The sequence below is a fragment of the Sturnira hondurensis genome, unplaced genomic scaffold (genome assembly GCF_014824575.4).
Source record: "Sturnira hondurensis isolate 20B ecotype Veracruz unplaced genomic scaffold, ASM1482457v3 Scaffold0025370, whole genome shotgun sequence".
Lineage (NCBI taxonomy): Eukaryota > Metazoa > Chordata > Mammalia > Chiroptera > Phyllostomidae > Sturnira > Sturnira hondurensis.
Genome location: NW_028098001.1, coordinates 5,966,722 through 5,978,634, shown reverse-complemented (window position 1 = coordinate 5,978,634; position 11,913 = coordinate 5,966,722). Strand labels below are relative to the sequence as shown.

At 38.5% G+C, this 11,913-nt stretch overlaps 1 pseudogene; it reads left to right on the top strand.

The window, feature by feature from the left end:
• The first annotated feature begins 3,006 nt into the window (after positions 1 to 3,006).
• On the top strand, positions 3,007 to 3,481 carry LOC118982347 (60S ribosomal protein L26-like; annotated as a pseudogene).
• Positions 3,482 to 11,913: the final 8,432 nt, after the last annotated feature.

The following is an 11,913-nucleotide window of genomic DNA, read 5'->3' as shown; positions in this document are numbered from 1 at the left end:
GGTGAGCCAGGCGTTAGAGAGTATCCCGGGTTGGGGCGGGTAAATGTGAAGGAGGTGGTCAACTGCACCACAGTGCCAGAGGCCTTCCTCCCTACAACCTCAGCCCTGGACTTTGGCAATTGTTCTGCTTTCTCCCCTTTAATCTTGAGCTTTATTAGGCTTCCAAACTATAAGGATTTTTTTTTTCAGTGTTTTGAATTTCCATCCGTTGTAGAAGTCCTCCTGTGGGGAGGATACTTCCAAGACCCCAGCGGATGTCTGGAACCTAAGAGTAGCACCAAGCCTTATATACACTGCTTTTTTTCCTTAATATATTTATACCTACGATAAAGTTTAATTTATAAATTAGGCACAGTGAGAGATTAACAATAGCTAATAATAAAATAGAGTATAATATACTGTAGTAAAAGAAATGTGGATTCGGTTTATCAAAATAGCTTATTGAGTGGTACTCACTCTTCTGATGATGTGAGATGGTAAAATGCCTACTTAATTAAGTGATGTGAATGAGGTATCATACAGCTGTTATTGACATTCTAACTACATGTCAGAAGGAGATCATCTGCTGGTGATTCTGGATCATCAGGTTATGAGGATGTCATGATTTGCTGTCAGGAGCAGATGATGTGGATGACTGGGGAAATTTAATATGTTAGAGCCATAGTTGACTTGGTCATTGAAATTGTAGAAAATGATGAATAAGGGGGACTACTGTATTCCTTTAGGGGATGCTATTCAGCTATTAGTAGCATCGACTCAGATGTTTACTGAGCATCTACTATATACCAGGCACTGTTCTAGATGTGGGATATAGCAACAAACAAAGCAGGCCAAGCCCCAGCCCTCAAAGAAGGATGGACAATAAAGGAATAAATGATGTAGAAGAAAGCAATGAAAATGCAGTGGCAAGTAAGCAAATTTAAATTACCCTCTCCCTCTTGCTCCAAAATGTTGTAGCCCAACCCTTTCTAGTTATTTTTGGCTCCTGTGGTTGGCACAGCCTGTTACCCAGGAATGTAGTCAACTAACTTGTAATCATTAATGGCACCCCTTTCATTCTCAGAGGTGTTCAGTTTTGGAGGAGAAATAATGTGGTCACCCTACTTAGCCCACAGTGGGTTCAAAAATTGAGAGTCCCAAAGTTTGCAAATATTTCTGTAAGAGTGACCCTTCATTCAAAGAAGAATTGCTATGCACAGCAGGCACAAGGCTAGACTGGGGATATAATGGGGGGGCAGTATAGGGGCACAGTTCCTATTCTCATGGAACTTACAATTTGGTAAGGAGGCAGAATCTAATAATCACACTAATAAAGATGTAAACAATGATAAGGGCTATGCAAAGAGCTATATAATGCCAAGAGGGGACCTTATGTGACTTGGCAAGCATGGCTTAAGAGGGTCACTCAACTCCTGAAGAGATTTTGGAGATTTGAAGAATGAAGACACTCCATGCACTGGAATAGCATGTGCAAAGGCAGTGTAGGAAATCAAAGGAGGCAAACGGGAGCATAAAGCTGGAGAACAGGAAAATGAGCCTGGAGGGCAGGCTGAGTTTATAGCAGGAAAAGTGTAGAACACTGCCTGTATTGGTTTCCTAGGACTGGTGTAACAAACTACCACAAAATCAGTGGTTTAAAATGACAAATTCTCTCTCAGTTCTGGAGGCCAGAAATCTGAAATCAAGGTGTTAGCAGGGCCATACTCCCACTGAAGTCACTAAGGCAGACTTCAGTCTCTGGTGCCTCCAGGCACTCTTTGGCTTGTGGTTGCACGCCTGTAATCTCTGTCTCCATCTCACATGAACTCTCTGTGTCTTATAAGGACACTTGTCATAGGATCTAGGGCCCACCCAGGTAATCCAGGATCTCATCTCAAGATCTGTAAATGTATCTGCAAAGACCCCTTTTCCCAAATAAGGTCAAATAAGGGAGAGTTAGAACTTGGACGTATCTTTTCTGGGACCACATCATTCAGCCCACTACACTGATCTTGCTGAGAAAAGAGATTTGAATTGATAGGAGGTAGCAGTTATTAATACACCTATTCCCTGACATATTAAATTATATATATAACTTATATATACAATAGCATATGTTATATATAACATGCATATGTAACATAACATTAAGTTATATATGCATGTTCATATATAAATAGATTTTCTCAGTAGAAGCATTATACTCTGATGTTTTATTTCTTCATACCTTTGGTACTGGCAGATTATTTTCAAAATGCTTTTTATAATTGGAAAAACCCTGCGAAGCTCTTTACAATTTGAAAAAAAGGCTTTTGTAAGAGTATGTGAAAAGACTCACTGTGCATTTGTAGTGAGTTTTTTTTCTGTTCTTATTAATGAAAGTATCTGAGGAAAGGGTATTAAACTGGAGGGAGGCTCAATAGAAAATTTTAAAGGTAGCTGGAATTGATTTAAAATAAGCTGTGAAAATAGTAACTATGTGAAGAAATGGATGTGTTCATTAGCTTGACTAGTAATTTCACTGTATATCAAATCATCATGTTTTACACCTTAAATGTATACAATCTGTATTAAAAATATCAGGTAAAATATATTGTTGAGCCAAATTATTTATGTTACATAAAAGGGTATGCTCTGTTTCCAAATCTGATTTGAGGCAGCCAAGTGCAAAAAAGTGTAAGTAAACTGCTTTGTGGTTGGAAGCCCTGAGGAGGGACGTTGTCAGGCATGGGCAACAAAAGAATGTTATGCAATGGTAGGCTTGACCAATATCTTTTTTTAAAGATTTTATTTATTTATCTTTAGAGGAGCAGGGAAGGAGAGAGGGAGAGAAATATCAGTGTTTGGCTGCCTCTTGTGAAATCGGACCGCGATCGTGTGGTTCACAGGCCCACGCTCAATCCACTGAGCTACACCAGCCAGGGCTTGACCAGTGTCTTTACCAGGTCCTTAAACCAACTGAGATGAGTAACTAATGAAGCTGTTTTTTAGGTTTCCCTTGGCATTTAAAGAAGCAGGGAGCTCTTCCCTTTTGCAGCCATCACAGAGGCACCAGTGGTCAAAATGAAGTTCAATCCCTTTGTGGCTTCTGACTGGTACAAGAACTGTAAAAGGCATTTCAATGAACCTTCCCACATTTGCAGGAAGTTTATGATCTGTCTTCTCTTTCCAAAGAGCTGAGACAGAAGTACAATGTTCGATCCATACCCAACCAAAAGGATGATGACATTCAGGTTGTGCAAGGACATTACAAAGGACAGCAAATTGGTAAAGTAGTCAGGTTTACAGGAAGAAATGTGTCATCTACGTTGAATGAGCGCAACAGGAGAAAGCTAACGGTGCAACCATCCATGTGGGCACTCACCCCAGCAAGGTGGTCATCACTAGACTAAAGCCGCACAGAGACCGTAAAAAGATCCTTGATCATAAAGCCAGACCTCACCAAGCAGGAAAGGAAAAGGGCAAATACAAGGGAGAAACACTTGAGAAGATGAAGGAATAAAGTAGTTTTATGTATAACTTTCGTGAAAAAAAAGAACTAGGAAAGAGACTGAGGTCAAGACAGAATACCCTGTTTGTCAGGGGACATGATCCCATTTACCCTATTCACAAACATTCTTATTTGTCCTAAGTCCTAGAATTTAGTGAGGTGCCATTTAGTAAAACTAGCACTTTAATGAATCATGATTTAAAGGCACAGAAGGGTATCTGCAGGCTTTGGAGAGTTGATGTTCTCCCCAAATTGCCAGAGAATTCCCAAAGAGCATACCACTGGCAAAGTCTGACAATTGTTTAGTAACTCTATCCCCTTTTTCACGTCAGAGTTCAATGTACTGTTCTTTGAAGTAACTTTCCATTTAATACTTTTTAAAAAAATTACAGTCTACCGTCACTATACTAATAATTATGTGAAATGATGGAGGTGTTAGCAAATACTGCAGTGGTAATCATGTTGTAATGTATAAATATCAAATCAGCAGTGATACACCTTAAACTTACACCACGTTATGTCAGTTATAGCTCAATAAAATATAAATAAAGCAAAAGTACAATCTAATGCCTCTTTCTTTTTCCTTGTAGAGATAGACTCCAACTGGAAAATATTTCAGGAAAATGGGTAAGGTTCTCATTAGAGACCATCACACTTCACCTCACTTTTCAAGAGTAAATAGATTTTAAACTTTTCATCAAAACTACAGTTCCATAAAGAATGTGGTAAAAGAAAGTCAGAATCTTTGTCAACTTGTTAAAACTTGTCTTCGTGGACAAATACTTTAAAGTCAGTAGTCTGTAAGTTATGTTGACAATAGAGGCACATATACATCTGTTTCTACTGTTTGAACCTTCCCTCCTGAGTCCTGTCTCTGGGAAAGTCGCTGATAGCTAACTTGTCATTTAGCATCTGAGCACTTAGGCCTTGCCACCTCACTCTCCATTGCCCTCTGTAAGCCAGCTTCCTCGTCTACCCTTTTGACACTCTGGAGCATCTATTCCACACGGCAGAGAGAAGAAACACAAAGAAATTGGCTAGAATTTACATTTTACATGGGTCTTTTTTTCATGATTTTTCTAATGATTGCATGTCTATGAGACTTTTAAAATTAATATTGGTTATAAAGTTGTAAATTTCACCAATAGATTTTGGAGAAAAGAATTTGAAAGAAGAAAATTATTGTGTCTAGGTTATTAGTAAAGTTTAAAATTCCACAGCTCCTGGTGCATGCATAGTAGACCATCATTAACTAATACTAATTACCACAGATAATCAAGAGATGCTAAGGTNATGATTTTTCTAATGATTGCATGTCTATGAGACTTTTAAAATTAATATTGGTGATAAAGTTTTAAATTTCACCAATAGATTTTGGAGAAAAGAATTTGAAAGAAGAAAATTATTGTGTCTAGGTTATTAGTAAAGTTTAAAATTCCACAGCTCCTGGTGCATGCATAGTAGACCATCATTAACTAATACTAATTACCACAGATAATCAAGAGATGCTAAGGTTGGTTTGTAAGACTGAGCATGCACACTTGTTATTCTAAAGTAATTCTATAGTATATTTTCTTCCATTTCTTAAGTGGATCAAAGTAGGATGATTATGAAGTCTGTAATTAAGGAGTCAAATCATGAAAGACTTGTATATTTTAATCCAGTTAACTAGTTTCGTTTTTGACTGTCATATTGGAGAACTAGAACTGATTGGAAATTAAATTGTATTTGGGTATATTTGAGCATCTTAAAATTTGTGTGATGAAAAGTTTTCTGAAGATACAAATTCAGGATTCATGAAGTCACCTGATAGTGAATATCATCTTATGCTGTGAACTCCCCAACAGATGGTGCTAGCTCTCCTCGGCTCTCCTAGAGCGGCTCTGGTCTACCCTTTCTTAAAGTGCACCATGACCCTGAAGGTGAAGAGTGATGTGATTTGTATAGGATGTATTGTAAACATTCTTCCATTGCCCTGAACTTTGGTTTATTAGGCATCATTTCACACAATCCAGTTGGAGAATCTGTGATCGTATCCTCTTGTGAATTTGATTTCTCCCACTGTAACTATAGGAAATAATTTAAAAGGTCATGTATATGGTAATAATGGATATTTATTACCATTATTACTTGTGTCATATTTAACTTTTTCAGAAAAGCCAGTTTAGAGACGGGTTGTCACTAAAAAAATGACACTGGGTCCTAAAAATTTGGAGGTGGAGGTTTCTTCTAACTTGATTTAACAACTGTTTAGTGATGATGTACTGTATGTTAAGCATAGCACTAGGAACTGGCAAAGAAGAAGTTATGCCTCCTAATTCTGAAGGACCTATTTCCCAGACTTAAAGTCATTTCCACATATCCTACAAGATTTTTGCCATAGCGATGTACTACTTTGCCATAATATGCTTACTATTTTTCTTTAAATTTAGCTCACTTTTATTTTAAAAGAAAACTTCATTGCCAATATTAATTTTAAAAGTCTCATAGACATGTAATCATTAGAAAAATCATGAAAAAAAAAACTGTAAAATGGGCCCTGGCTGGTGTAGCTCAGTGGATTGGGCACGGGCCCGCAAACTACACGACTGCAGTTCAATTCCCAGTCAGGACACATGCCTGGGTTGCAGGCCAGTTCCCAGCAGGGGACGCATAAGAGGCAACCATACATTGATATTTCTCTCTTTTTCTCCTTCCCTCTAAAGATAAATAATAAATAAAATCTTTTAAAAAATAAAATAAATAAAAATAAACTGTAAAATGTAAATTCTAGTCAATTTCTTTTTTTTATTGAATTCTTGTTCAAGTACAGTTTTCTGTCTTATATTCCCAACCCTGCCCACTCCCGGCCCCATGCTCCCCACCTCCCTCCCATTTCCACCCCCCACCTTAGTTATTGTCCATGTGCCCTTTATACTTGTTCATGTGAGTCCTTCCCCTTTTCCCCTGTGATTCTCTCCCCTCTCTCCTCTGGTCCCTGTCAGCCTGTTCCTATTTCAGTGTCTTTGGTCATATTTTGCTTCCTTGTTTGCTTTGTTGTTTAGATTCCTGTTAACGGTGAGATCATATGGTATCTAGCCAATTTCTTTTATCTAAAAAGTTTCAAAGTCTGAGTACTGCCCTCTCTTTTAAAAGGGAAATTAATTGCACAGCAAAAAGCTGTTAAAGCCTTACTAACACCAAACTAAAACTTTCTTCCTCATGTAAAAGAAGAATATGCTTGTACTGTACAATTCGATATTTAATACTGCATCAGTGTAACAAATGAAGCCATGGGTAGTACCATCATCAGTAGTAAGTGTCCTTCTCTTTGGGAGACATTCTAGCTGGAGGCACATGCATGTAAACAAACCACATTACACAGTTTCATTAGTGCTACAGAGAGACATTTCAGAGTACTATGTAGGACATGATGGAAACAGATTAGTTCTCTATGGGAAAGTTATTTTACAGACACCTGATATTTGCACTATTTATTGAAGAATGAATATAAATATCAAGGAATGAAAAAACAACCCAAGGCATTTCAGGGGAAGTGAACGAGGTGAGCAGAGGCACAGTGTACTGGGACTAGTATGGGGTCCTGAAGTCTAGGGGAAAGAAGAATGTAGGCTAACAAGGTTGGGGTGGGGATTAGGAGCTAGGTTTTGAGAGGCTCTTGTATGTATACCACGCCAAAGAGCTTCAGCTTAATTCTTTTGGTAATGGGGCTCCATCAAAGGTTTTATGAAGGGGATTGTGATCAAATCCATGTTTTATAAGGATGACTCTGACAGAAAGTTGAGGATGTGGTGGAGGAAGTACAGTACAAGCAGAGACTGGTACAAGCAGACCAATTAAAAGGTTCTTGCAAGTGACATATTTTCTCTTTAAAATGTTCCTTGAGAAAGACAAATATTGTATAAGCTCACTCATATCTGGAATTCTTTTTTTTTAAGATTGTATTTATTTATCTTTAGAGGGGAAGGGAAAGAGAGAAGGAGAGAAATATCAATGTATGCTTGCCTCTCGTGAGTCCCCTACTGGGAACTGGCCTGCAACTGAGGCATGTGCCCTGACTGGAAATCGAACCATGATCATGTGGTTTGCAGGCCTGCGCTGAATCCACTGAGCTACACCGGCCAGGGCTATATCTGAAATTCTTTAAAAAAGGTCAAAGCTCATAGATGAAGAGAACAGATTGGTGGTTGCCAGAGGCGGGGGCAGGGGTTGGCAAGATGGATAAAGCTGATTAAAAGGTACAAACTTCTAACTCTAAGAAAATAAATCCTGGGAATATAATGTACAGTATGGTGACTATAGTCAACAATACTGTTTTGTATAATTTAAAGTTGCTGTGAGAGTAAATCTTAAAAGTTCTCATCACAAGAAAAAAATTTGTAACTATCTGTGTTGATAGATGTTACCTACTGTAATCATTTTGCATTTTATATATATATATTTGATATATATCAAATTCTTATTTTATACAGTAAGTCCTCACTTAACACCATAGGTTCTGTGACTTTAAGTGCAACAACGCACAACAAAACCAGTTTTACCATAGGCTAATTGACATATACAAGAGTTAAGTTCCTAGGGCATCACATTAACATTATAACAAAACAAAGTTGATTGAAAAAAGGAAATAATCTGTTCCAGGACCTGCTTTACACTTAAAATTAACACAATGTTAATATATATGAATTAATAGCTCAATTTTAAAAAGTTTCTTACCTTTGTCTACTGAAAAGGCTTAGGAACAATGACTAGTCCTGTGCCACTTGGCATTCCTAGAGCCCAGGCTATAGTCTCCAAATACCATTTTTTTCCCAAAAGGAATCATGACTTTGGAAGAATGAGCAATGCCCCATCTGGGATAGGAGACACATGGGATAAGCCTGGAATATCTTGTCATATCAGAAACAGGACTTCCAGCCAAGATGGAGGTATAGGTAGATATGCTTTGCTTCCTGGCACAACCAAAAGAAGGATGACAACAAGTTTAAAAAAAAAAACAATCAGAACTGACAGAAAATCAAACCGTATGGAAGTCCAACAACCAAGGGATTAAAAAGGAAACGTTCATCCAAGCCGGTAGGAGGGACGGAGACAGGAAGCCAGAGCAGAGAGAAAGCATGGTGTGGTGAGGGACCAGGCAGGCAAAGCAGTGGCTGGTGGATCAGGTAAGTCCCACATTTGCATGGGATAAACTAGAAAGAACAACTGGGGAGAGAGATAGACCACGCAACCCAGGGTTCCAGTGTGGGGAAAGAAAGCCTCAAAACCTTTGGCTATAGAAACCTGTGGGGGTTGCAGCAGCAGGAGAAACTCTCAGCCTCACAGGAGAGTTGGTTGTAGGGACCCACAGGGTCTTAGAACATAGACAAACCCACCCACCCAGGAATCAGGACCAGAAGGGCCCAATTTGCTTGAGGGTAGTGGAGGAAGTTACTGACAGCCAGCAGAGAGCATAGCAAGCTGCATTGTTCCCTCTCGGACCCATCCCCCACATACAGTGTCACAATGCTGCCACATGGGTTGCTCTACCCTGGTGAACACCTAAGGCTCTGCCCCTTACTATGTAAAAGGGGAACTGAGGGGAAAAAATAAATGGCCCAAATGAAAGAACAGATCAAAGCCCCAGAAAAAATACAACTAAGCAATGAGGAGATAGCCAACCTATTAGATACACAGTTCAAAACACTGGTAATCAGGATATTCATGGATTTTGTTGAATATGGTCACAAAATAGAGGAAAAGTGAAGGCTATGAAAAGTGAAATAAATGAAAATGTACAGGGAACCAACAGTGACAGGAAGGAAACCAAGACTCAAATTAATGATTTGGACCAGAAGGAAGAAATAAACATTCAAACAATCCAGAAGAGAATGAAGAAACAAGAATTCAAAGCAATAAGGAGCTTAGGAACCTCTGGGACAACTTAAACATCAGAATCATGGGGGTGCCAGAAGGAGAAGAGGAAGAGCAAGAAATTGAAAACCTATTTGAAAAAATAATGAAGGAGAACTTCTCCAATATGGCAAAGGAAATAGGCTTCCAGGAAGTCCTGGAAGTTCAGAGAGTCCCAAAGAAGTTGGACCCAAGGAGGAACACAACAAGGCACATCAAAATTACATTACCCAAGACTAAAGATAAGGAAAGAATCTGAAAAGCAGCAAGACAAACAGAGACAGTTACCTACAAAGGAGTTCCATTAGACTACCAGCTGATTTCTGTAAAGAAACCTTGCAGGCAAGAAGGGGAAAGAAGTATTCCAAGTCATGAAAGGCAAGGACCTACATCCAAGATTACTCTATCCAACAAAGCTATCATTCAGAATGAAAGGGCAAAAAAAGTGCTTCCCAGATAAGGTCAAGTTAAAGGAATTCATCATCACTAAGCCCTTATTATATGAAATATAATAAATGTTAAAGGCACTTGTCTAAGTCCTTTATTATATGAAATGTTATTGAGACTTACCTAAGAAAAAGAGGAAGATTAATATAAACAGTAAAATGACAACAAACTCACAGCTATCAATAACTGAACCTAAAAAAAAATAAAAACAAAGCTAACAACTAGAACAGGAACACAATCACAGAAATGGAGATCACATGGAGGATTATCAGCGGTTTAGTGGATTCAGGGAATAGGGAAAAAGGTACAGGGATTAAGAAGCATAAATAGTAGATACAAAATAGACAGGGAGAGGTTTAGAATAGTATAGGAAGTGGAGGAGCCGAAAAACTTATATGTACAACCCATGGGCATGAATTAAGAGGGGGAGGGGGATGCAGGGTGGAGGGGAATAAGGGGGGATGGGACAACTATAATAGCATAATCAATAAAATATATTTAAAAAACTTCAGTGAGATACTAAAAAGAAATGACCAAGAAGTTTGAGAAATGAATTCATAGTGAAGGTCATTATTAAGCATGGTTAATAATGGTGTCCAGTGGTCTAGGTGTACACATTGAGAAAGGAATCTTTTTAAAGACCCTCAAACACAGGCTCAATTCCAAGATCAAAACGTTTTATCAGTGAGGGTAGGGAAGCAACAAAAGGTCTCTTCATTTTCCTGAACCATAACCTTAGGAGAGAAATATTCTCACCCAGCACAAGCAGGGCTACTTCCTCATGGAGTTGTAATATACAAGCCCTAGGAAATCAGGGCGAAGGTGAGGCTTCTTCTCTGCAAGAATCTCACTGTCTTCATTTCCAGGAACAGCTGTGGTCAGCAGAGCAGCTATTGTCACTGCCAAGAGGGAGGGAAGCCAAACCAAGCCTCAAGGAACTGAGTACCAGAACGTTCCAGCCTTTAAAATAGCTGCTTTCACCTTATTGGCCATTTAAAGGTATCTATACCAAAGTTAAAAATGAGTGTAATAAAACCTAACCCCAAAGAAACAAGTTCTTGCCAGACATTTTTGCTCAATCCTTTGTTTTTATTTGTGTTTTTTAACATTTTATTTATTTTTTTTAATTTTTAACGATTTTTTATTTATTTCTCTTTAGAGGGGAAGGGAAGGTGAGAAGGAGAGAAGTATCAATGTATGGTTGCCTCTTGTGAGTCCCCTGCTGGGAACTGGCCTGCAACCCAAGCATGTGCCCTGACTGGGAATCGAATCTCGATGGTGTGGTTCGCAGGCCCACGCTCAATCCACTGAGCTACGCCAGCCAGGTGGTTTTTAACGTACTTTAATTATAATTGACATACAATATCATATTAGTTTTAAGTGTACAAATAGCAATTGGGATATTTATATAACTTTTGAAGTTTTTGCGTTGGTAAGTCTACTACCTAGCTGACACCATACATAGTTTTTACAAGATTAGTGACTGTTTTCCTATGCTGTATTTGCATCACTGTGACTATTTTTATAACTGGCAATTTGTGCCTCCTAATCCCTTTCAACTTTTGACCCATAACCCAACTCCCCTCCAGTCTGGTAACCATCAGTTTGTTCTCCATATCTATGAATTTGTTTCTGTTTTGTTCATTTATTTTAAAATCATATGGTATTTGTCTTTCTCTGTCTGACTTATTTACAAAAGCCAACATAAGGAAGCGATCTAAGTGTCCATTGATAGATGAATGAATAAAGAAGATGTGGTACAAATATACATGCAATGGAATATTACTCAGCCACAAAAAAGAATGAAATCAATTTGTTTGTTTTTGTTTTCCAGAGTTTCTTCCTCATCTTAAATTTTTCCACCCTAGTCACTCCCTGAGGTGGTTTAATTCTCCTCTGGGTATAATCATTATGCATAACAGATAATGTAGAAATGCACTTTCCTTCTCTCCTCTACTTTCTTTATCACTACCTCTAATCTCTCAAATAGCAGGTGTCACCTCCCCTTGACACAACTATCACACACCCATCAACTTGCCCCAGCTGTCCCACTGCCCCTATTTTGTTTAATGACTATACCATCTACCCAGCTGTTCACACTATAA